The sequence below is a fragment of the Sminthopsis crassicaudata genome, chromosome 2 (genome assembly GCF_048593235.1).
Source record: "Sminthopsis crassicaudata isolate SCR6 chromosome 2, ASM4859323v1, whole genome shotgun sequence".
NCBI classification, from domain to species: domain Eukaryota; kingdom Metazoa; phylum Chordata; class Mammalia; order Dasyuromorphia; family Dasyuridae; genus Sminthopsis; species Sminthopsis crassicaudata.
In genome coordinates this window covers 437,343,645-437,371,530 of record NC_133618.1, presented here as the reverse complement: position 1 = coordinate 437,371,530, position 27,886 = coordinate 437,343,645, and the positions used below count along the sequence as shown (strand labels likewise).

At 36.3% G+C, this 27,886-nt stretch overlaps 1 long non-coding RNA gene across 2 annotated transcripts; it reads right to left on the bottom strand.

The window, feature by feature from the left end:
- Positions 1–8,767: 8,767 nt before the first annotated feature.
- Positions 8,768–16,993, bottom strand: LOC141557149 (uncharacterized). Of its 2 annotated transcripts, none has more exons than XR_012486721.1 (3): positions 16,847–16,993; positions 14,855–14,909; positions 8,768–10,678 (listed from the first exon to the last, which is right to left on the bottom strand). It is a non-coding gene; the product is annotated as an uncharacterized LOC141557149 (long non-coding RNA). The 2 variants fall into 2 exon arrangements; XR_012486722.1 differs by lacking the exon at positions 8,768–10,678 and adding an exon at positions 12,124–12,583.
- Between the last annotated feature and the right edge of the window lie 10,893 nt (positions 16,994–27,886).

Genomic DNA, 27,886 nt, shown 5'->3' with positions numbered 1-27,886 from the left:
AAAGGAGAAAGGCATAAGCAGGGGTTAACAAGATGGCAAGTAATACAGAATTAGTCATTTTAACCATAAATGTGAATGAGGTAAACTCATTCACAAACTTAATGGGTTAAGTGGAAGCAGATAGCAGACTGGATTAAAAGTCAGAATCCTACAATATGTTGTTTACAGGAAACACACTTGAAGCAGGGTGATACAGAGTAAAGGTAAAAGGTTGGAGCAGAATCTATTAAGCTTCAGTTGAAGTCAAAAAAGCAAGGGTAGCCATCCTATCTCAGATCAAGCAAAAGCAAAAATTGATCTAATTAAAAGAGATAAGGAAGGGCACTATATCTTGCTAAAGAGTAGCATAGACAATGAAGCAATATTAATATTAAACATATATGCACTAAGTGGTGTAGCTTCTAAATTCTTAAATGAGAAATTAAGAGAGCTTTAAGAAAAAATAGACAGCAAAACTATAATAGTGGGAGATCTCAACCTTGCACTTTCAGAATGAGATAGATCAACCACAAAATAAATAGAAGTCAGAGGTAAATAGAATACTAGAAAAGTAAGGTATGACAGATTTTTGGAGAAAACTAAATGGAGAAAGAAAGGAATACACTTTCTTCTCAGCAGTTCATGGAAACTATACAAAAATTGACCATATATTAGGACATAAAAACCTCAAATTCAAATGCTGAAAGTCAGAAATAGTAAATTCATCCTTTTCAGATCATGATGCAATGAAAATTACATTCAATAAAAATCCAGGGGAAAAGAGAACAAAAAATAATTGGAAACTAAATAATCTCATCCTAAAGAATGATTGGGTGAAACAGCAAATCATAGACATAATAACTTCACCCAAGAAAATGACCCAATAATGAGATGTCATACCAAAATGTGTGGGATGCAGCCAAGTGGTAATAAAGGGAAATTTTTTTTTATCTCTAGAGGCCTACTTACATAAAATAGAGAGAGAGAAGGTCAATGAATTGGGCTTGCAACTAAAAAAGCCAGAAAAGGACCAAATTAACCCCCCCCAGTCAAACACTAAACTTGAAATTCTAAAAATAAAAGGAGAGATTATTAATAAAATTGAAAGTTAAAAACTATTGAATTAATAAAACTAAGACTTGGTTTTATGAAAAAAAATAGATAAACCTTTAGTAAATCTGATTAATAAAAGAAAAAAGGAAAATCAAAATCTTAGTCTTAAAAATGAAAAGGGAGAACTTGCCACTAATGAAGAGGAAATTAAAGCAATAATTAGGAGTTACTTTGCCCAACTTTATGCCAATAAATTCAATAACTTAAATGAAATGGAAGAATACCTTTAAAAATATAGCCCAGATTAACAGAGGAAGAAGAGTCCCATTTTAGAAAAAGAAATAGAACAAGCTATTAATCAACTCCCTAAGAAAAAATCCCCCAGGACTACATGGATTTACATGTGAATTCTACCAAACATTTAAAGAACAATTAACTCCAATGCTAAATAAACTATTTCAAAAAAAAAAATAGGGATTGAAGGAGTCCTACCAAATTCTTTTCATGACCACAGACATGGTACTGATACCTAAACCAGGTAGATTGAAAACTGAGAAAGAAAATTATAGGCCAATCTCCCTAATGAATATTGAAGCAAAAATCTTAAATAAAATATTAGCAAAAAAGATTACAGAAAATCATCCCCAAGATAATACACCATGACCAAGTAAGATTTAAACTAGCAATGCAGGACTGGTTCAATATTAGGAAAACTATTAGTAAAATTGGCTTTATCAATAACCAAATTAACAAAAACCATATGATCATCTCAATAGATGCAGAAAATGCATTTGATAAAGTCCAACATCCACTTCTAATAAAAACACTTGAGAGTATAGGAATAAATAGACTTTTCCTTAAAATAGTCAGATATGTTTAAAACCTTCAGTAAGCATCATATGTAATGGGGATAAACTGGAACCATTCCCAGTAAGATCAGGAGTGAAACAAGGTTGCCAACTATAACCATTACTATTCAATATTATATTGGAAATGTTAGCTTCAGCAATAAGATAACTAATAAGGAACTAGAGTAGGTAATGAGGAAACCAAATTATCATTCTTTGCAGATGATATGATGGTATACTTAGAGAACCTCAGAGATTCTACTAAAAAGCTATTAGAAATAATTCACAACTTTAGCAAAATTGCAGGATACAAAATAAATCCACATAAATCCTCAGCATTTTTATACATCACCAACAAAATCCAATAGCAAGAGATACAAAGTGAAATTCCATTCAAAATAACTGTCAATAGCATAAAATATTTGGGAATCGCCTATCTACCAAAGGAAAGTCAGAAATTATATGAACAAAATTACAAAACACTTTCCACACAAAGTCAGATTTAAACAATTGGAAAAATATTACGTACTCTTGAATAGGCTGAACGAATATAATAAAGATGACAATACTACCTAAACTAATCTATTTATTTAGTGCTATACCAATCAGACTCCCAAGAAACTATTTTAAGGGCCTAGAAAAAATAACAAAATTCATATGGAAGAACAAAAGGTCGAGAATTTCAAGGGAACTAATGAAAAAAAATCAAATGAAGATGTCCTCGCTGTATCTGATCTAAAACTATATTATAAAGCAGCAGTTACTAAAACCATTTGGTATTGGCTAAGAAATAGACTAGCTGATCAGTGGGATAGGTTAAGTTCACAGGACAAAGTAGTCAATAACTATAGCAATCTAGTATTTGACAAACCCAATGATCCCAATTTTCAGAATAAGAATTCACTATTTGACAAAAACTGCTGGGAAAATTGGAAATTAGAATGGCAGAAACTAGGCATTGACCCACACTTAACACCATATATCAAGATAAGATCAAAATAGGTTCATAATTTAGGCATAAAGAACGAGATTATATATAAATTAGAGGAACATAGAATAGTTTACCTCTCAGACTTGGGGAGGAGGAAGGAATTTGTGACCAAAAAAGAACTAGTGATTATTATTGATCACAAAATAGAAAATTTTGATTATATCAAATTAAAAAGCTTTTGTACAAACAAAAATAATGCAAACAAGATTAGAAGGGAAACAATAAATTGGGAAAATGTTTTTACAATCAAAGGTTCTGATAAAGGCCTCATTTCCAAAATATATAGAGAATTGACTCTAATTTTTAAGAAATCAAGCCATTCTCCAATTGATAAATGGTCAAATGATATGAACAGACAATTTTCAGATGATGAAATTGAAACTATTTCCACTCACTATTGATCAGAGAAATGCAAATTATGACAACTCTGAGATATCACTACACATCTGTCATATTGGCTAAAATGACAGGAAAAAATAGTGAATATTATTGTTCTATAAGAAATGACTAGCAGGATGAATACAGAAAGGCTTGAGGAGACTTACATGAACTGATGCTGAGTGAAATGAGCAGAGCCAGGAGATCATTATATACTTCAACAACAATAGTGTATGAGGATGTATTTCTGATGGAAGTGGATATCTTCGACAAAGAGAAGATCTAATTAAGTTCCAATTGATCAATGATGGACAGAATCAGCTACACCCAGAGAAGGAACATTGGGAAATTAATGTGGACTACTTGCATTTTTGTTTTTCTTCCCGGGTTATTTTTACCTTCTGAATCCAATTTTTCTTGTGCCACAAGAGAACTATACAGATCTGCACACATATATTGTATCTAGGATATACTTTAACATGTTTAATATGTATAAGACTGCTTGCCATCTAGGGGCAGGGATGGAAGGAGGGAAGGGAAAAAATAGAACAGAAATGAGTGCAAGGGACAATGTTGTAGGTATTACTCATGCATATGTTCTGTCAATAAAAATCTATAATTAAAATAATAATAATAATCTTTCTATTATTGTGGTTTGGGTTATGCCTTCATAATTTAGAAAGTTTTAAATTCTTGTGTGTTTATTTTATAGCTTGAACTTTGCTAAAGCTATTGTCTCAATTCCTTTGCTGATTCACCAGGGTTTGCTAAGAAAATCATTATGTTATCACAAAACAGAGATAGTGTAATCTCCTCTTCGTCTATGTTTATGTTTTTAAATATTTTCTCTTTTATTGCTAGTGCTAGCATTTCTAAAACTATACTAAATAATAGTGTATAAGTAAAAAATAAATTTAAAATACTCATATATTTTTTGAGAAGTCTTATAGTGGATTGCCATTGCATATGATACTTGCTTTTTGTTTTGATAAATATTGTTTATTATACTAAAAGAAAGAAGTCTTTGACTATATCTTGTAGAATTTTTAGCATAAATGAGTGCTTTACTTTTCAAAGGCTTTTTGTATCATCAAGATAAATCATGATTTTTCATTTTTGTATTTTTAATATGCTTATATTGACTTTTTCCAAATGTTGAACTCTCCTTGCGTCTCTGCTATGAATCCAATTTGGTTATAATGAATTTGGATAAATTTTTTTGACATTATTTTTCTTTTCTTTTTTGTAGGATTTTATTTAAAACTTTTAAATCTGCATTTATTAATACTGTCAGTCTATAGTTCTCCCTTTGTGCTTTGTCATTACCTTGTTTAGGAATTAAAAAGGAATTTAGTAGAGTATTTTCTGAATTCCTGAGAATAACTATAGGATTGTTATTAATAGTTCTTTAAAAATTTGATATTGTTGAGTTTGGGAAGGAGAACCCAAAAATTTGGGGTCAGACTATGTCGCGAGGTGTCTCAAAAGAATTTACAGGCTTGAACCCATTTCCTAGTCAAGGGACAAAGCTTATTGTAATTGTAATGCCACTACAAGCAGGCTGAATTCCAAAAGAAAATAACAAAGTCCTAAGAGAGAGGAGACCCCTTTATCCAGCTTTCTATCATTGATATGCTAATTTTCTATGGCCCAGAGAAGTAGTCTCCAGAATTTGGTATCACTGACCAGATTATTACTGACCAGATCATCATTCAGCAATAAATTGAGGAGTGGTCTCCAGAATTTGATTATCACTGACAAGATTATCAGTCAGCAATGAATTGAGAAGTGGTCTATTCAGAATCAGAGAGAACATTGTTCTTAGATTGGGAGTATGGGAAGTCCCTGAAGAATTTTTTTTTTTTTTTTTGCTGAGGCAATTGGAGTTAAGTGACTTGCCCAAGGGTCACACAGCTAGGAAGTGTTAAGTATTTGAACTGGGATCCTCCAGACTTCAGGGCTGGGGCTCTATTCACTGCACTATCTAGCTGCTCCCAAAACCAAAAGATTTAGGATTTACTGACATATTGTTAAAACATAACCCTCCTTCTAAAATCAGAGGACCAGAGGACCACAAAATCATATTACATCAATACTATCCTTTTGTAATCCATGAAGGATCTTGAATTGTTATTATTTCCTTTACTTCTAGTACTGTTTCTTTTTTCTGAGATTAAATTATTTAAGATTTCTATTTTATATTCTATTAGTTGGGTAATTTCTATTTTTTAAAGTAATTCTCCATTTCTTTTGTGTTCTCAAACTTGTAAGCATATGTCTGTGCAAAGTTCACATAATATTTTTGGTTTTTCTGGTTTTGTTGTAATTTACCTTAGTAATATTTTATTTCTTTGATTTTCTATCCTCTTTTTAAAAATTACATTGACTAAAGCTTTATGAATTTTATTAATCTTTTCACAGGACCATTTTTTGATCTTTTTAGATTTCCAATTTATTGATTTCTCCCCATTTTTAAGACTTCCATATTTCAAGACAAAATACTTTACTATTTGGCTTTTTTGTTGTTTCTCTAAATTTTAAAAATATGTGTTCATTATTTCTCTCCTTTTCTATTTTGTGAATGTTTTTTGTGACTTGCCCAGGGTCACACAGCTATGAAGTGTTAAGTGTCTGAGGGTAGATTTAAACTCAAGTCCTCCTGACTTCAGGACTGGTGCTCTATCCACTGCACCACTTAGCTGCCCCTTTTTTGTTGTATTTCTTAAGTTTTAAAAATATGTGTTCAATTCATTATTTCTTTTCTTTTCTATTTTGTGATTGTATATTTTTAAAGATACTTTTTTTTTCAAGGACTGCTTTAAATACATTCCAGACATTTCACTATATTGTTTCATCATTATCATTATCTTTCATATAATTATTAACAATTCCTATGATTTGTACTTTGACCTACCCATTATTTGGGGACTTCATTATTTTCTCCATTTAGATCTATGAATTTTGATTGTGCTCTTCCAAATACTTACTGTTTTTGTTGTGTTAAAATGTACAAAGGATATTTTTAGTATTTTTGCCTTTTTACACTTAATTGTAATTTCTGTGTAGCCTCATCCATAGTCAATTTTTATAGAAGTTATAGGTATTGAAATATATATATATAAATATGAATGTGTCTATTATATATATGAATATGTCTAAAATATATATGAACGTATATTTTACATATAGAAATATGTGGGTCTATTAAAAATATTAATATATACTTTACTAGACCCATTTAGAAGACCATATGTCTTTTACCTCTTATTTCTCCAAAAGTTTGTTCAATTCCATTTTTCTCCTTTTGTTTATCTTTGTTAGATTTATCCATCTCCAGGAGAATCAGGCAAACAATTTTTTAAGGGCTTATTATGTGCCAGGAACTTTGACAAGTTCTGGGGATCTAAAAATAGGCAAAACAGTCCCTTTGCCTTCAAGGAGCTCACAGTTTAATGGGGAGACAACAATCAAATAACTATATACAAACAAGATGTGTGAAGAACAAATTGGAGATAATCTCAGAGGGAAGGCACAAAGGTCCTTAAGGACTGGGAAAGGCTTTTGTAGAAAGCTGAATTTTAGCTCAGAACTCAAGAGAGTGAAAAAAGCTGGGGGTATGATGAGAAGGGAGAAAATTCCAGGCATGGGAGACAACTAGTGAAAATGCATGGAAACAAAGTGGGCGTGTTGGTGCAAACCTGAAGTTCTTACTACTAGACAGGGTGAAGCTATGGATTTCTTGAATATGGGAATTCTGTGGTGTAGTACAGCTAAAATGAATGGGTGTGTGCACTGAATCTGGCACCAATATGGTGAACTCCCTTGGACTGGAAGGCAACCAGGCTCCCTAAAGAGGAGCAAATAGCACAATAAAAGACCGCAGGTCCTGGAATCATACCTACCAACACCTACCAATATCTAGGCCTGCGATCACAAATATCATATTCAGCAAGATTATCTATGACAATGAATGAGAAAAAAATAGTCAACAAATTCGCAGATTTGGGGGACTTTCTAGTGTGTGGATTAGTAGTGACCACAAAAAAATCAGACTCTGAGTAAGAAAAAACAAAAAGTGGTTTATTATGATCTCATAATCTGACAAGGTGTCAGTTAAAGGGAGTGTGAAATAAAAATTGCAAAACAAGATTAAATAGCCTGAAGAAGCTCCTGAAGGCCTGGCCTTTTCTCCCATTGTTTGAGGGAGTCCAGGCTTACATTCTAATCAGAAATCTAACCCAGAAATAAGAGAACAAGTCAATAATAAACTCAATTTAAATTTCTCTAGAGAACTGATATATAAGCAGATATCCTCAAATAAAAGAATTCAAAGCCGTCATCACCTTTAAAAGAAGTACCTAAATGCTAATTAAGAGGTGGTGGGAAACAGGAGGGGACAAACATCTACAACTTTTTAGCTATAGATCTATTTGTCATTATAAAGTCTCAAATCACACTTAAGGTACAGGTTATGGCTATATTCCCATGATAGTGTCTTCACTCAGTTAATTCCACACACTAACAACCAAACCCAAACTTAAGAGAAAATTTTACATATAAGAGCCAATATTAAAGATCAGTTTCAAGGAATTCAGCATGGACAAATTGTTTATATTTCTTTACATGGAAAATTTATGCCTTATGTTTTAAGATTGACAATAGGATAGTTCAAAAAAAAAAAAAAGATTGAGGCAGAGTTAAAATAAAAATAGTAATTATGTTATATAAATGAGGTACAGAGGAACACAGAGGCATTAGAGGAGGAGGGCTCCTAGTTCTGAAAAACTACTCATTGGGAATGGGTTAAATAGATAACACTACAAAATCTATAAAGAAATAAAGGGGGGAAGTTGATGGGGAATAAAAGGTGAGGGAAGAAGACAAGGGAGCAATCTGTGGGTGAGAGGAGGTTAAGTACTAGTAAAGCAAGAAGCAGAATTAAAGCAAAAGAGTCAGCATGATGGGGGGTAAGGTCCCTTTAAGATTCCTTTCTAATTGCCCAACCTATGGTTGACCTTGATTCACAAATCCTGGTCAAAGGCACCCTTTGAATATCTGGGCCCAGCCCCACTATCAGCTCAGCTTCCCCCAGCCTTCGCCTGATCTGAGCTAACTGAAAAGCTCCCCGAGAACTTAAGGGTACCGTCCATCATCCTCTAGATATAAAAAGGGCCAAGCCGGAGCACTCTTTGCAGGAGCCCTCCCAGCCACACATGGTATCCTTCCAGCCATGTAAGGGTTCCTGCCCGCCAGCCGCCACCTCCGGCCCTGGTGTCTTTCTAACTGAACTTTACCCAAATTTCTACAAAAAACCTTTTATTTATCAATCTAGGTTTTCAGGCCTGTATGTATGTGTGTGTGTGTGTGTGTGTGTGTGTGTGTGTATATATCTTGGAGATGGGGGGAGGAGGAATGAAAGGAGAAAAAAAATAAAGTAAAAAAGGTGCTCAGCAGAAAACAAAAGAACAATTTACAAAGAAGTAAAAAAAAAAAAAAGATGAACACTCATGAATATAATTTCTTCTACTAATACATATTTTATATATAATATTGTATTAACATAATATGATATATATTATATGTTCCAGTCCAACTCCAATGAATACTGAGACTGTGAATGAATATCCAAGACTAGGTAGAAGATATACTTTGCAATCTCCATTTATTAATCTGAGTGCCAGGCTTAATATACCTTTTAGGCTAGTGTACAATATCTTCAGGTGATATATACCTTCCAGAGCTAATGCACAATCCATATTTTGACATTTCAGTTCCACCTTATCAATACCAAGATACATATCAATACAGAATTGTAAATAGCCTAGTTGTGATGCTCATCCACATCAACAGAATTGTAAATAGTTATGATGTTTTATCAATAACAAAGTACTTATCAAAAGTAACTTCACCCCACAAGTCCTGTCAATACTCTCCCTACAACCCCTGCTATGGACAATTTCCTTTTCTCTGCTCACCGAACCATTCCCTTAGGTTAGGCCCTCCTTAATTCTCACCTGAATTAAAAAGATTAATGCTATTATTGTCTCATTAGTCTCCCAGACTCTCCTTCTCTACCATCTTCCATGTAGAAGTAAAGCTGATATTGCTAAGGCATAAGTATGACCATCAGTCCCCTAATAATAGCTAGTCTCCATATGCCCAATTCTTTATAACTGTTACCTCATTGGACCCTCCCAAGAACCCTGAAAGTTAGGTGCTATTATTGTCCCCATTTGGCCGATGGGGAAACAAACTAACAGAATTTTTTTAAGATCCCACAATTTGTAGCAATCTGAAGCCAAACCTGAATCGGGTCTTGCAGACTCCAGACCCAGCTCTCTACCCATTGTATCACCTGGAGCTCTCATGCTTGATACCTTGTACAGGTTGTCCATTACACCAGGAATATTCTCCATCTTCACTGCTGCCTGGTAAAAACAACAATTCAGGCAGCACCTCTAATAATACTGAGTACTAACAATAGAGACTAATAACTGGGAGATTACAGATCTCCCAGAAATTAGGAGTTCCAAATGCATTTTATATAAGATTATCTGCTTACATGTTGATATCCCTCTAAGACAATGTAAGTGCCACAAAGGCCAGGAGATTTCTTATTTGTCTCTATTCCTCTTATCAAGCTCAGTGTCTGGCATATAGTTGGTCCTAGATAAATGCTTGTGGCATTATACTAAACAAAACAGCTCCTATGCATATCATATGTCAAAATGATCTAAGAGTCTTTGAATTATACAACAAAAGAACTATTCTTGTTCAATAACCCCTGGATCATTAATATCTATCTGGGTAAAAAGGACAGGAATATATGCCCATTAAAGGTATTTGTCACTGTTATAAAAGAAATCCTATGCAAGTTCCAATTCTAAGAGGGATTCCCTATTGAATAGGAGGTCTTTCAAATGATTGCATTTGTGCATGAAATGCTGATTACATAAAGCCTTAACATGCTGCATAACTTGCTAACAGAAATGCGTTATCATTTAAAAGAATTTGGCATAACTATCCACACAGAAAAAATAAATAAATAAATAAGTGGACCATAGTGGATCATAGCTTTAGAGATGGGACTGCATGAAATCTTACAAGTTATCTAGCTCAGCTTCCTAACTTGGAGATGAAGAATACCCATTATTCAAGCTGTGATGAGCCCAGAAAGTTCATCCCTCATATACATCTTGGATATACATTGCAATTGGACAGTGAGTTAGAACCAAATTTCAACAAGAGGAGAGCAGAACTGGAATAGTTTTTTGAAAAATGCAAATTCTCTTGATCCCACACTTAGTGACTAAGCTTCTTCCAGAAATGAAGGTTCACCTTTTAAACAACAGTATTTTTTGTTGATGTTGTATTGCTTCATGTCACAGAACACTAGAACTTGAAGATGTCCTTGGTGGTTACAGATGGGCTGGAAAACATTACAGAAATGGAATTATGAAAAAGTAGCTGTACCAAGCATGGTGGATTTTAATCCCTTCTAGCAGAGAACTTGAGGTTGATTTAGACTTGAAATAAAGAGTTCTGAGCTGAACTGAGTTATGCTAATTAAGTGTCCATATTAAGTCTACCACCAAAACGATGATCCTCCACGAGTGAAGAGAAGATAAAGTTGTTTGTGGAGGAACCAACTGACGGAGGTTGAAAAAAAAAAAAAAAAAACTATTAATGAGACTGAATCCCTGAATAATTGCTACACTTCAAACACCAGCAAGATAGAGTGATCCAGCCTGAGATAAGAGAGATATATATGTAGAGATAAATGAATAAGCATATGCTAGAAAAATGAAGTTAATTTTTTTAAATTTTAAGAGTAGTTGTGTAATGGATGTGGAAAGAGTAAATAGACAAGCCACGTGCTCTATTGATAGCCTGACAAACTCAACAGAACATGAGGACAGTCCCCAGCATATTGAAAGAACTCCCTATAGCAAAATATTGTAGAATATGAGTCATTATCACATGGGATGATAATCAGGGATAAGTTGTGGTCTCTATTATTGAAGGAAATATCCACTTCAACAAACTCACAACTTCACTAGAAGTTTACTAAGGTAAAACAATTTTCAGAAGTCTGTATATGTTACTGACAGAAGCACAAAAATGGATTGAGCAAAGATATTGTCCCCAAGGATCTTACAATCTGGTACAGGGGATTAAATGTACACCCCCCAAAAAAAAGTAATACCCGGAAGAATGTGGTAAGTACCTAAGAAAGATACAAATAATGTGTTATGAGGGTTCTGCTGTAAGAGGGAAATAAGAGGGAAGAAAACTAGGCCTTGAAGGCTGGGTAGCATTTCCTCAGGCAGAAAAGTGGCAAGAGCATTCCAGGTAGAAGTAATAAACATAAGCAAAATCATAGAAAGGAAAACTGAGAATATGTTACAAAGACAGTAAATAGTTCGGCTTGATGGTGTCAGCCGGATGGAACCTGTCTAACCTCTGGATGGTGGGAGTTGAACAGAGTAAATTAGAGATAGGAGAGTCAGGAATTAAACAAGTTTAATTTCAAATGAGGGAAAGGAGGCAGATCAGACACATATGCAGGGGCCTGCACCCCTCCTAAGGGTACCTGCAACTGAATCTTGATTTATATGTACTTGTGACTGGATTAAAAAATGGTATTATGTCGCAATAGTCGGGAGGCATAACAACAAAAAGTCCATTCACGGCAGAGCTTCAGGTCTAGGCCAGTTGATGCTTGCCTGAGCACAGAGACCATCGGTTCCAGGTGAGCACAAAGAAATGTTTTGCCAAGCTAAGTTCACAGCTTGCTTGCTGGGCCTTAGCTCTGGAAAACAGGGTGTCTCCTAATAGTGTCTTGACAATGGAAATAAAAAATGTATAGGGGAGTGTCCGATTCACTGTGATCCTATTTGGGATTTTCCTGGCAAAGGTGCCATTTCTTCTCCAGCTCATTTTACAAATGAGGACTTGAAGCAAACAGAATTAAGTGACTTGCTTGGGGTCACACAGCTAGTAAATGTGTAAAGCCAGATTTGAATTCAGAAAATTGAGTCTTCCTGACTGACTCCAGGCCCAGTCTAGCCACTGCACCACCTTGAAGAACAGAAGAAACTAATGTTAGGAAAGTAGCTTAGGGCAGATTCCTAGAGGTCATTGAATTCTAGACTAAAGAGTTTAAACTTTATTGTTTTAGGCAATGGGAAGAGAAGGGCCCTGGGATTGTTGATGGCTTGCAATATGGTTCCTGATGTTGCCAGAAAAACTTCTATCTCTTTAGGGGGCCTGGGATACTGTGGTTCTCTGTAAATTGGCAGCATCAGTGAGCATGGAGTTTATGACCAGAGATCTGAAAAAAAGAAAGATTAGAGATGAAAAAATGGTGTTTGGAACGTATTACAATAGGCCAAGCAAAAAAAGAAAAAGAAAAAAGAAATGTCTGAATTAGAGTGAGGACAGTGGGAGTGGTAAACAAAAGATGATAAATGTAAGAGCCAAAACATATATTAATTCCCTTTACCTTTTTGGCATTACAATCTACAAAAAAAGTTGAGAAAGAAAAGGCATCTTTCCCTACTTTCCATGAGACAGAAAACTGATGTCTACTTTGTAATCCAACATGGAATGGAGAATAGAAGGACGATGCATAGAGGATAAAATGGGGGAAATGGCCTCTTTCTGTCTTTTGACAAGACAGGTTTCAGCAAGGTATTTGACAGAACTTCTCATATTATTATTAAAGATAAAGAGTCACAGGTTAGATGATTAACCAATTGAGCAGATTTGGAACTGGCTGAAATGACTGAACCCAGTAAGTATTCATTAATTGGATGATGTCAATTCAGATGCAGGTTTTTGGTGAATGCCCAGACATCTACTCTTGAGCCAGGATAGTTTGATTTTAAAAAGGGACTTGAATGGAATATAGATGAATATAGATGACATATTGGTGGGGAGGGGAAGCTAATACAATGGATGATAGTCAGGATCCAAGATGATTCCTACAGGTCAGAAGAAAACTGTGGACTAATTCTAACAAGGCAAAATTTAATACAGTATTATGGCATTCTACATTTGGGTTCAAATTCTATGTAGTGAACTTTGCTAATCAACAATTCATCTGATACAGATCTGGAGGTTTTAGTGATTTATAGTTGCAATAGGAGCCAAGAGTGAATTAGAACAGCCTAAATGCTCAAGGATCCCATGTCAGACGGTTTATTATTCATAGTTGCGCAACGATGCTCCCCAGCCCTTTTGCCAGCACTGGGAACATACCCAGTCCAAGAAGCAAAACTGTGTGTTCTCAATCCCTATACATGATTGGAGTTTCTGGACAGATTCACAGGGACCAAGTGGGAGGGGCATCATTGCAGCAGTCACCAGCCAATCAGCCATCGACTGGGCTGAATTCCACCCATCTCAGCTACAAGGGTATTGTGGTTAGGAAATTTTGCTAAACAGATTAGGATTATTAGGAGTCTTGAATATCTGGTTTAAAAGAAGCTGACTGAACCAGTTATTGGTATATAGGAACTTCCTGGTGCATAAGCAAGTGAGTCAGTGCACAAACACAGAATTGCTTCTGTCACCTGTAACCTAGTAAAAGACTAATCTTCACACAGTTAAAAAAAGTTAATGATATTTTAGGCTGCATTAAAAGAAGTACAATGTCTTCATTTCCCACCATCGGCATTCTCTAGATTTGACTCCTCCATTATATGCTCTCCCAGAAAAAAAAAAAAAAAAAATCATTCATTAACAGAAAACTCATCATCATAGTTTGCTTTTGCTTTGGTAGTCCACCCTCATCAGTACCCTCAGCTGACCCTGCCCCTCTGATTGGAAGGCAGAAGGGGAAACCAAAAAGTCCCCCTGCCCAAAACCTCCCTTTGAAATACCACCAGCAGCATTGCTTGGTTTCCACTCAACCTCATACCCTTTGTACTTCTCTCTTCCCAGCTTCCTTTAGTAAGTCATCTTCCTTCATCAGATTGTAAGCTCCTTGAGGGGAGGGACTGTCTTTATCATATTTGTTTTCCTTGCACTTAACACAATGGGTAGAACATCGTGTTCACTCATTTTTCAGTCATATCTGAGTCTTCACAGTCCCATTTGGGATTGGGTTTGGTTTTTGTTGTTGTATTTTGAGGTATTTGGATTTTTTTTTTTTTTTGGTGTTTTGTTTTATTTTTGCAAAGACATTAGAATGATTTACTATTTCCTTCTTCATCTCATTTAGTAGTTATGAAAACTGAGGCAAACAAGGTTAAGGGGCATAGTGACACAGCTAGTAAGCGTCTGAGGCTGGATTTGAACTCAGGAAGATGAGTCTTGCTGACTCCAGGCCTGACACTGTATCTACTTTGCCATCTCACTACCCTGTGTACTCTGTGTGTGACACATTGTAGTGTGTTGCATTGAATTGTGCAGAATGAAGGAGGTAAATGACCCATTTTACTCTTCCCTGTTCAGGACACATTTGACATATGTTTAACAAAAGTTCTGGGAGATATATATTTAAGAAAGAGATTAGAGGCAGCTAAAATGGTGCAGTTCATGGAGTATTGCACTTAGATTCAGGAAGACCTAAATTCATAATCCTGCCCCAAACACTTACCATCCATGTGACCTTGGGCAAGTGTTCCAACGTTTCTCAATCTTAGTTTCTTCATCTGTAAAATAAGGGCAATAATAGCACTTCTCTCACAAAAACTATTGCATAGATCAAATGAAATAAGTTGTATAAAGTGTTTTGTAAATCCTAAAATGCTATACAAATGCTAACTTTTATTACTTCACAAGAGAGTGAAAGCCATTCATCTGACAATCTATCAAATTAACTGGGAATATTTTGCCTAGAGATGAGAAGACTTAGTCAGGAACGTGATAATAATTTCAAGTATTTAAAAGAGAGCTTAAGCTTGTTACCCTAGATCCCAGAAGTTGAAAACTAGAAGCAGGATTTGCAAAGGCAGATTTCCACTCTCTATAGTGTTGCCCAACCCTCCTAGATTTGCCCTCCATTTTTCTACATCTAAGTTCATTAGCTCCTCTCCAATTCAAATCCATAGCTCCAAGCTCCTCACTAATATTCTTTCTATACCAGACCAAACCAGATGATACATGGATTCAAAGCAATCACACTTAATTAAAACAGAAAGATGAGGTAATAACAAATAATTGGATCAAGTGTGAAATGCTTTTGGCATTCATTCCCAAATAGCTGCCATCCCCAAATGTCTCTCAGGTGTGCTGGTCGGCTCCCAGTGAACTTCTCTATCTGCCCAAAATGGCAGGAGAGGGACATTGTCTGCACACAGCAAGGTGAAAGTAATTGGTGCAGAGCAGGTTCTCCTTGGTTCCCTCCTCTCCTTCCAGCAGTAGTGTTGGGAACCATGGCTTCTTGGTGTAGCAGCTACAGTATTGTTTTTGTCAGTACAGCAGCAACCCAGGAGAACCGTCAACTTCTCTTGAATATTAGAAAGGAACATTTTCCCTGCATCTCTCCATGTCGCTACTGTCTCCACTCCCTGTACTTACTTGTCTTACATCCATGGCTTTAGCATGGTCTGAGCATGGCTGCCACCATTTCTGAGACTCTCCACAGCTGAATCCATACCTTCCAGCTTAAGCCTACTCAATCAGAATAAAACTGGGGGGAAAATAAAATTTTAAAAAGCCTACTCAATCAAAATAAAAACTGGAGAAATAAAATAAAAATAAAAAACAAAGCCTACTCACTCAATCAGAATATAAACTGGGGTGGGGGGGAAGAATATAAACTGCGTGTTGTTGCTGTATCCACAGTGGCTAAGCCTGCCCACAGGTTTTTGGCAGGTAATTTAGTCTCAGTAAAATTTCCTCTAATGGGGGTTTGTCTGAGCCCAATCACTGTGGAAACATGTGGAAACACACTCTTATATTAAAAAAAAAAAAAAAACTTCCTTAAAATTAGTCCCATCCAGAAATAGAATCTGTCATCCTGAAAAATGATTAGTTCTTCATTTGGTAGCCCAATGAACTCTTGGGAATGTCTCAGAAGAGGTTCCTATCCAAGTACAGGCAGAACTAGATGACTGCAAAAGCTCCTTCTAATTGTGAAATGCGGTGCAATGTGTTCTGTTATTTGGTTTGAAGTATAATCCTAGATCATCAGACACCTATATTGGAAGACCAGGATCAATTCAATCCAAGAAACCTTTAACGAAGCACATTGATCTGCAAGTCTCTGGAAACACAAAGAAAGAAATGAAATATTGTGTGCCACGTTGGAGTTTACCTTCTGGAGAATACTCTAAGACTGATCAGGACATAGAAGAGGTTTGAAGAGAGAGAAGATACTAAGTAGGAAATCTTCAAAGAATAGGAGGCATTTGAGCTAGAAGATAAAGATCCTTGAAGAAGAAGGAAGACATCCCAGTCTAAGAGGATGGTGTGTGCTTCTTGTTGTGAGAATTGAATTGTCAAATTCAGGGAAGAGTCAATCATTGTGCTAGACCAAAAGGGAGATTATGTGATGGAGAGTAACATGAAATGAAGACAATGAGATGACCGATTTTGAGCTATAAAGGATCCCCTCATCCCAAAGGAAAGAGGAAATACAACTCACCCATATTACTTTATGTAGTACCAGAGCTAGAATAGAAACCCATCTCTTCCGACTCTTGGAGCAGTATTCTCTTCACTACACCAGACAAGTAAGGGAAGATTGAAGGAAGGAAACAAGCATTTAAATCACCTAACCATATCTCCCTCAGTTTCCTCATCTGTAAAATGATCTGGAGAAAGAAATGTTAAACCCCTCCAGTATCTTTGCCAAGAAAACCTCAATCACAGTCACAATGGGAAAATGACTAAACAAATGTGCCAGGCAACTTACAAATGCTAGCTTTTTGATCCTAAAAATAGCTCTGGGAGTTAGGTATTATTATTATTTCCATTATATAGTTGAGAAAACTGAGGCAAATAGAGCTGAAGAAACTTACTGTTCAGTCACTCATTTGTGTCTGACTCTTCAAGTCCCCATGGGCCATGAATGCCAGGCTACAATTGCACTAGACAAAAGAGAGGTAGAGCCACAATGAAGGGTACTTTGTTTTTGTTGTTGTTATCAAGCTAAGCAGGAAGAGGGTATTTTATCCTAGAGGCAATAGGGAGCCACTGAAAGTTTTTTGATCCAGGAGTGACACAGCCAGACCTATTTCCTTCAAACATTGTTTGACTGCTTTGAAAAGCATCCTTTAGAGAAGGGAAAGCCCAGAATCCAGGAGATTAATTAGGAACAGAAAGTTAAAACATGGTAAATTAATCTGGGGTTATCATCTGTAGTGTGAAGGCCTATGACCATCTCTAAAGTAAATTGCACCATTCCCAATTCCTGAGTCTATTTAAAAGGAATGACTTGAAATAAAAAATTGGAGCTCAAAGACAATTCCAATAGACTTAGGATAGAAAATGTCATTCAAATCCAGAGAGAGAACTATTGATAAGGTCAAAAAAGAGATAGCCCAAGATAAAAATAATTAACAGGAAAATTCTTGTCTGAGGAGAGGTTAAAGGAAATAACTTGAGACACAAATGATTAAGAGAAATTCCTGTCTTATTTACAAATATCTCTGGAACCTCTTGGATAACTTCTCTGTGCAAACGTTGTTTTATGACCCTAGTTATGTATAAAAGGAATTTCTAAAATTGTTTTCCTCGCACTCGGTTTATACTTACCTTGTACCCGCCAACTTGTTCTGGTGTCCCGGCCCTTGCCAGGCAGTTTGGCCTGTCTGGAGGCCAAATGACTGTCTATTCCTTTACTATCAATAAAGACTTTGTTTTAAGTACAGCATTGATAGTGAATTCATTCGCTATCAGATCTGCCCTTGGTTACTTTGGGGAAGGAGAGAGAGAGAGAGAGAGAGAGAGAGAGGCAATTAGGCCACAAAGAAAAGAGCTGATCCATCTCAGCTTAAAGCCCCAAATTTCTCCTCATCACTAGGAAGACTAAATATGGACCAAAGAATAGTATTTTCACCTTTTTTGTTTGTTTGCTTTTTCTTTCTCATGTTTTTCCCTTTTCTTCTGATTTTTCTTGTACAATATGACAAAGATGGAAATATGTTTAAAAGGATTATATATGCATAACCTTTATCAGATTGCTTTCTGTCTTGGAGAAGGGAAAGAAAAGAAAGGGAGAAAAAATTTGGAACACAAAATCTTATAAAAAATGTTGAAATCTATCTTTACATGTATTTAAAAATAAAATACTATTGGGGGCATCTAGGTGGTGCAGTGGATAGAGCACCAGCCCTGAATTCAGTAGGACCGGAGTTCAAATCTGATCTCAGACACTTAACACTTCCTAGCTGTGTGACCCTGGGCAAGTCACTTAACCCCAGCCTCAGAAAAAAATAAATTAATTAATTAAATTAAATACTATTTAGGAGAAAGAAGGAAGGAAGGAAGGAAAGAAGGAAGGAAGGAAAGGCATAGAGTCCCATGGGACTTTGAGTAACCTGTGGTGTAGTTACAATCTCATGTGTGTGTAAGGAAGACTGGGATTTTTTTTTTCCTGTGGTGGCAGGAATGAAAGGCAAAGATCATTAGTACTTTTTCTCCTCCTACATCCCTCCCATTACTAAGTGCTTCATTGAAACTTCCTGAAGCTACAGGGCCATTTTGTGAACCTAACACCCACAAATGTGCCTGGGACATGTTGATGAGGAATGGAAGGACAAATGAAAAATGATGTAGGTGTTTAGCCCCAGCATCAGAAAGACTTAGTGAAGGACAAGGAGAGGCAGCTTGTTCAGGGAGTGACAATTATGAGGCTGGAGGAAAGCAATAATTTGCCCTCTCAACCAGGAATGATATAAAGAAAATTGATTCATCCTGACCCAGCTAGGAATAAGGACTGGGAATATTTCTATGACGGGGAGAGGATGGGGCAGCAAACCTCAACAATTGCTTGAGAGAAACCTTTTTGTGTAACAGACAAATATAATCTTAAAATAGAAAAGCCAAGAATATATTATTAGCTCCAGGCATATTGGCCCAGGATGGTGTTACTAGAGTTATAATATTCCTCTGAGAAAGATGCAACTACAGAAAGAAGTTTCTGTAGCGACTCTGTGGGGAAATAGTGACTGTTAGCTTTGGGGTAAGAGAACTGCAGCAGAAAGCAGTATTTGAACAAATAATAGTAGCAGTGAGGAGGAAGAGAAATTTGGGGTTTCACCAAGGGAGCTTGATACTTCACTTTGGAGATTTATTCAAAATTTTTTTCCTTCCCATTGTGAGAGATTTATATTGTTTTTGTATAGGTGATATGGAGGAGGAAAATGAGAATGATTTAATTGAATTATTTTCATTGTTCTTTACTTTGCTCTTCTTTCTCAATTAAATCACCTGCAATTTGATTTACGGTTCTTGCTTGCTCTGAGAATATACCAAATGGGAGATTGACCAAAAATATCCCATGCTGAATCTGAGATAGCAAAAAGTCAAGGAGATTCTCATGATAGTAGGAACATGAGTAGTTTCCCTAGAAATGGTATACTGCAGAATAGAAAACTCTGTAATGATCTTGGAGCTCTCCTTGCTGTTGCTATTCTGTTTTACCTTTATCATTTGAAGTAGTTCCTCCCTATGCCTTCAAAATTGCCTTTCACTGTTTCTTTTCTGAATTGCTAAAAATAATAAATAATAGTTAACATTTTGATTGTGCCTACTACGTGCCAAATACTATACTAAGTACTTTACAAATATCTCAGTTGATTTTCACAACAAATGAGTACCATTATAATACCCATTTTACAGATGAGGAAAATGAAGGCTAAAAAGCTGTACCCCAAGTTATATGTTAGTGTCTGAGGCTAGATTTGAACTCAGGTCCTCCCACCTCCAGGTCCAGCACTCTATTCCCTGTACCACCTAATTGCTATTTACTAAAGTTATCATATGTCACTGCTTACTATTTTTTCCTCAAGGGGAATACCATGACTCTTATAAAATCACTCTTGGACAACAAGAGCTTATGAACATATTTCCAGTTCTTTTATTGGTCATGTCTAAATATACTACTCTTGACTGTCATACAAAAAGATTGTTCAGTCAGATGTCAAGATCTTGTTTATTTATATACCCCATACCTCCTTCTCTCCCTCCCTTCCAGTCTCCTCACTCTTAAGTGGATCAGGGTAAATAATTCATTTCTTCTCTCCCTTGACTCAGAGTGTGCCCCATGTGCCCTAACCCTCTCTTCTCTCCCACTATGCACATGACGCACACTTTCCACTGAGTCTTTCTTAGACTAGGAATAAATGCATGCACAACTTCTCATTTCCCTTCCAACTTCCATCATGATGGCTAGCGCTCAACCGTGCAAATTACCTTGTTGTTTCAATAAGCCTCAAGGAGACATTAATACTGGAATGCAACAGGTGAAACTAATGACCTCCACCCTGAAACCCTACTGCCACAGCAAAAAAAAAAAAAGAAAAGAAAAGAAAAATCCTTGCATTCTTTATATATGCACATAGATGAAAATCTCAGGTCCTTTTTACAGATATACATACACAGTCAGACATTCATTCATGAATCACTGCTGCTTCTTCCAGCAATATTGTCAAGTTTCATATTTTATCTTATTTTTATTTTTAAGAGTATTTTATTTTTTCCAAATATATGCAATGGTTTCAACATCTCACCTTTGCAAACCCTTGTGTTGCCAATTTTTCTCCCTCTCCCAAGACAGCAAGCAATCGGATAAATTGCACGTCTCAGAAAGAGCTCTGAAGAACTCCCATGAGGCCTAGGCCCTACACTGAGTTATTAAGTGATTTGGAAACAAACACATCATTCTATTCACTCCGGTGGGAATCTCTGTCCCTTCTCCTTTTCTTTCTCTACTGATCTGTTCCTAAAGTCAGTGAGGCTGCCCAGTGGTTAGAGCACTGGACCTAGAGCCAGGATGAAATGAGTTCCAACCTAGACTTAGACATTATCCACTTTGGGGCTTTGGGCAGCTACATAATCTCTTTGTGTCTGAGATGCCTCATCTATAAAATGGGGATAATAATTGCACCTTCCTCTCAGGATTATTGTGAGGATCATATGAGTTACTACAGTAAAATAGTTTCACCAACATTAAAGTGCTTTGTAAAAGCTAGTATTGTCATTATTTCATCATGTCTATGAATTATCTTGTTGCCCCTCATGATACCTCCTAGGTGAGACAGCTTGCTCTTCTTACTTAGTACATTAGATACATTCTATACATACATACAGAGTCCATTCTATAGTCAAAAGATTTGGGTTCAGATACTGCCTCTTTCCCTTTTTCTATCTCTGTGACCTTGGATAAGTCACCACCACCAGAGAATTAGCTGTCCCTGGTAACTGTGGTTCCCTTCAAACACTAAGCCATTTCTGGATTTTAATAAAGGATTTATTTTTTAAGGCAGAGTAAAATATTATCTAAAATTAATTTAGAGATATCAAGAGAATGTCTGGAGCTAGCGATAAGCTTCTGAATCTTAGCTGGTTTCACCTGGAAATCAGGCCAGGGCTCCAGGCCTGTGGGATAATAACAGTGAGAAGTGTACCCAGCCATTCCTTCCTTCTAAAGGTTTGGGCTCCAATTCCACTGCACATATCCTAAGGGCCAAAATGATATATACTTAGTTTGTGTCGACACTATATAATCCCGAACTACAAATATACCAGAAATATGGTCTCCTTACATCAGCGCAGAGCAATTGCTCCATTTGCCATTATTCTTTGGGGATAGATCTGGTTACAATATTGACGCTTTCCTTTATCAGAAAAAAAAAAAAAAAAAAAAAAGAATTGGCTGCATCCACATTCTGGGTATGATGCTTCATTTAAATATAAAAGCAATTGATGAAACCAGATTTTTAAACCAGCACTAGATGGCCAGAGCTTTGTCCTAGGCATGCTTTGTTCCTCCCAGGACTAATCTGCCAATCTGTTCTGTTCCCTTTTTCCTCTTTTGAGCTGTCAAATACCCAGAGTCCTGTAGTTATCATGCTTCTCTCCCAGAACTGCATGTCCATTGGAGTAGAATGCCCTTTGTGAACCACCACCAAATGGAATCTCCCAAACCAGTACTCTCTCTGGAGGGGGATGAGAAGGGAAGTAAAAAATTCTGGATGCCACATCCAGCCCCCAAAATAAACTCAGCCCTAGCCCTCCCCAGTTTCTATCCTCTATTCTCTTTTTTTCCATTGTGATCTTTGGAACGCTCCTTTGTTTTTTTATTGTTTATATTTAATTTATTTTTTAAAGCTCTTTATTTTCAAAACATATGCATAGATAAATTTCAACATTCATCCTTACAAAGCTTTGTGTTTCAATTTTTTCCTCTCTTCCCCTCATCTCCTCCCCTAGATGACAAGTGATCCAATTATATGTTAAACATGTGCAATTCTTCTATACATATTTCTATAATTATCATGCTGCACAAGAAAAATCAGATCAAAAAGAAAAAAAAATGAGAGAAAACAAAATGCACGCAAATAACAAAAACAGTGAAAATACTATCTTGTGATCCACAATCAGTTCCTACTATTCTCTCCTTTAACATTCACTCTACCTTGTCCAGATTCTTGTTGCTATCATCAATAGCCTTTGGTATCTTCAATTCTTGTGACCCATCTTCATCAACTGCCCCATACACCCAGCCCCTAACAAATGCATTGTCCCCAGGTAAAGAAGTTTCTAATTATGGTTTGTTAAACAGTCCATCTTTCTAAGGATATTCATCAGGATTTGCCTAATCCATTTTTTCCAGATTTCCCCCTTTATCTTTCTTTTTATTAAAGCTATTAAAGCTTTTTATTTTAAAAATAAATGCATGGATAATTTTCAACATTCACCCAATTTGCCTACAGAGACTAGAATGAGTAGCTGTCTTCCCTACGTCATAACTTTCCAGTATCACAAATCTCAGATTTGAATAGGATGTCAGAGGACTAGTCCAAACCTCACCTGAAAAGGATTATTCAATAATATTCCTGACAAGTTCTATCCAACATCTATTTGAAGACCTCCAACAAGGGGGAAACTATGACACCCTTGCTGCTGGAACTGGCTGTGGGCATTTGCTTGAGCCTTAGGGGTCTTTCTTCTTGATCTCACCTCTGAGATCTAAAGATTAGCTAGAGTCAAATCAAATAAAAAAAAAATTACATTTGTATATTAACTATATACAGGTACTATGCTATGACCACTGGTGTGTATGGCTGAAATGGGGTGGAAGTGGGAATCATGGGAAATGTGAAGGTTGAGGAACTCTGTGATTAGCATTTTTAGGGAGAGTAAATGTTTATGTTAAAGACCCCTAGTATGCGGGCAGTTGTGGAGGGAGAGAAAAATTGGGAGTCAGATTCCAAATTTATTGAGAAAGGAAAGGGAGTGACCCAGGAGTACTTGTAGACAACATCTACCAGGGTTTTAACTAATAAGTGGAGAGCATGAACCTTAAAGGAAGAGAGATTAATGAGTAAGAGAAGTAGGGTGAAAACTTGGAAGTGGCAATGGGGAAGAAGGAGTATTCCAACTTTTCTGTTTCCACCAGTAAGCAGAGAATGAGTAAAGATGCAGCCAGTACTGGAAAAACTGGTCAAGAGGAATCTTTGTCATCTGGGGAAAGTCACATTTCAATAAGAGCTAATAGATGAAGAGTAGGTAAAATTTAGGATAAAAGGAAGTTCCATAGAGTACAGTTGGTTGAGTTGAGTTGAAACTTTGGGGTGGGAGGTTGAGCATCAGACAGGGTAGTAGAAAAACCAGGAGAGAGCAATGTAAGAGAAACCTAGAGTTGGAGAAATTATCAACAGTGTCAAATGCTGCCAAGAAATCAAGAAGCATGAAGATTGAAAAAAGACCTTGAGACTTGGCAATTAAGGGATCATAGGCAACTGTGGAAAGGTCAATTTCAGTTGAGTGATGTGACTGAAAATCTTGATATCTTGTTGTTGAAGGGAACTATACAATCCAATTCTTGAGTCCTGGACCTAATGGGGAATATTTTAATACTGATCTTTTTGCTTCCTATTGTGGTCTGAATGTATCACTCTGCAAAAAGTTTACAGAAATTCTCTTAAAAACCTGGGTAGGCCCTTCATCATGCTGACCAAGTATCCCTGAAACACCATCAGAGCAAAACACAAATTATGTTCTAGCACCTGACATAACCATCCATTAATTTAACAAATTAGCATATTTTACATCAGCTACAATAATCATCGCTATTCAACTGGTGTTAAAGTTTTTAGCTGACTGGCCACCCTCCACGGAGGAAATATTAAATGATCCCCTGCAATACTATGAGCCTTAGATTTCATTTTCCTATTTACAATTGGAGGCCTTACAGGAATTGTGCTTGCCAACTCATCCCTAGATATTGTTCTTCACAATATATAGAAACCATTTATTTTAACATTTTTTTTTTCAATTTTAAGTTCCAAATTTTTTCCTTTCCCCTGGCCTCTCCCTTACCCAGTGAGGAAATAAACAATATTTTATCAATTATACATGTGAAATTAATGAGGGAAAGGAAAGGGGGAACCCCATTTCTCAGCACATAGATAATCCCATGAGGCGCAGTGTCCCCTGTAAAATGAATTTACAGGCCCGAAAACCTAGATTGATTAAAAAAAAAAAAAAAAAAAAAAAAAAAAAAGGTTTATTGTAGAAATTTGGAAGTAAAGTTCAGTTAGAAAGACGCCAGGGACGAAGGTGGCCCCTAGGCGGGCAGGAACCCCTACATGACTGGAAGGATACCATGTGTTGGCTGGGAGGGCTTCCTGCAATAAGGGCATTCCGGCTCACCTCTTTTATACACAAAAGATGATGGGCGGTACCCCTAAGTTCTTGGAGGGCTTTTCGGTTAGCTCAGATCAGGTGAGGGGTGGGGGAAGCTGAGCTGATGATGGTGGGGGCTGGGCACAGATATTCCAGCCATGATTTGGGCAATTAGAAAGGAATCTTAAAGGGACCCCAACCCTCATCAAAATCATGCAAAACATTCAAGATATATTTTATTAAATCAAAATAAAACTGGCTCTTCCTTTTTTTGTAGGGGGAGAAGTTCACAATAAGTTTAATATTCATTCATGCCATTTCTTCACTTGTCAGCCTTTATCTCATAGAGACTTTTAAAAAAAATTAATATATGTTGTGCAGATTTACCATGTCTTCTTACACTGAATACTTCTTTTAAAATTATTTCAGAGTCAAGGGAGAGAAAACTCTAGTCTTGGCAAAGATAAGATATAAAAATAAGCAGATATCTTTGTGTTTGTGTATATAGAGACCCATTATTTCCATTGTTATGGCAACCAAAGGTCTCAACCAATTCAGTCTCATTTCCAATAATATGATACGATTAACACTGAACAATAAAGAATCAACAATTCCATCACTGTCACAATCAAAACAATTCAGTTCTACAAACATCTTTGAAGCAGCTACAAGTCCTTTGAAAGGATAGGGACTATAAATACAATGACAAGCACAAAATATCTCCTGCTTTGAAGGAGCTTAAATTCTTATGAACAGATAAGGAAATGCAAGATATATACAAAATAAATAAGAAATAATTTCAGGGTTGAGGGGGTGGGGGATAAGGGATCTCATAGAGCAGATAGCATCTAAATTGAAATTTGAAGGGAAATAGGAATTCCAGCAAGGTGCTGGGCCTACAGACTCATCTTCTTGGGTTCAAATCTGGCCTCAGATATTTAATAGCTGTGTGACCTTGGGCAAGCCACTACACCTTGTTTGCCTCAGTTTCCTCATCTATAAAATTAGATGGAGAAAGAAATATCAAACCCCTCCAGTATCTTTGCTAAGAAAACTCCAAATAGGATCATGAAGAAGCAAACATGATAGAATAAATGACTGAACAACAATAACAACAAAGATTATTCTATGGTTATGAACCAGAAAGTGAGAATCTAGAGTAAACACAAAAAGAATGTGGATAATGAAAGAAACCTTCTCTGGAAAGAGGTGTAAAAAATGAATTAAAAATTAATGAATGGGATTAGTAAGGCTGGGGGAATTAAATAAACAGATAAAAGCAAGGAAGAAAAAGGAACTAATTAGCAAAACTCCAAAGGAAAGAGGTAGCAAACAAAAGAGGTGGTGAGGGGAAGAGAGATGAATCTAAAATGACTGAAGAAACATAGCACTATACTTATAGCAGAAGAAGTGGGGAAAATCACAACTTGGAAAAAAACCAATAATACAGTTAAATGGAAGAAAATATAAAAATAACTCATAACTTTAAATGTGAATGGATCAAACAATCCCATGAAACAAAAGAGTGAAAGATTATTTAAGAAAACAAAATAGTAAAATCTATTGCTTAAAAGAAACATATTTAAAAAACAAAAGCATACAAAATAAAACTGAGGGAATGACTAACAACCATTGAAAAGGCATGGAGGAAAAAAAAGAAAAAACAAAGAAATGAAAAGTGGAATTTCATGTCCAGGAAGCAATAAGCAGATTAATTGTGGTGTTTTAGACCAGAATACTTAAATCCTGCAGAAATTAAATGAAATACTATGGTTCAGCAGATTGCTGACAGGTTCTGGCACTGATGCACTGACTGAACCAAATAATATTTTCCAGATCAGAAATTGATCTTTTGAACATTTGAATAGAATATAAGAAACACAACAGGTACTCCCTACATTCAGCCATTAATTTGGGTATTTCTAGGGACTATGACACTGCTATCCTGAAGATCTGTGGTGATGAAAAAGATATTCTCTAAGTGCCTCTTATCTTCCTGGGGTGTGTGTCTCTGTCACCTACTTCAGTAGCTTTCCAAGAACTAGTAAATGTGCAAATCAGTAGAAACAGCAACCTATTTTTAAAAATCACAGTTGCTGTTGTTTTGTAATAAATAAAAACTCACTATTGGCATACATTACACAAAAAAAAAAAAAAAAAAGGCTAGATATTAGAGTCAGAGGATATTATTTAGTTGCATTTCAGTCACATCTGACTTTTTATATCCTTGTTTGGGATTTTCTTGGCAAAGATACTGAAATGGTTTGCCCTGTTCTTTCTCTTGTTCATTTTACAGATGAAGAAACTGAGGCAAACAGGGTTAAGTGACTTGCTCAGGGTCACACAGCTAGGAAGTATCTGAGGCCAAGTTTGAACTCATCTTTCTGATTCCAAGTCCAATGCTATCTACACTGTGCCATCTTGCTCTCTAGAGCTAAGGGGATCTTAGTTTAAATCCCTCCTTTGCCACTTATAATTTATGTGATTTTGGTCTTTGCGTCTTCATCTGCAAAACAAGAGGTCAGACTTAAATGGCTTTGTAGATCTTTGTAGAGGAAGTAGAGAAGGAGGAGGAGGAGAAAGAGCTATCTTCCTAACAACACTCTATGCCAATCTGTCCCTCCTTAGGAAATCTGCTTCTGGAAGAAGTTCATCATACTGATACCGAAGAGGTTTGGCTCCCCTAGATTCCCTTAGGATTCGGCACAGAGCAGAGAGTTGTGGGAACCCCCTTCTGGCAGCACAGAGGTTCTTTGTAAAGGAATTTACAAACCCCCAAAGCTAGACTGGTAAAAGGAAGTTTATTATTGGCATTGGAAAGTCAGCCTAG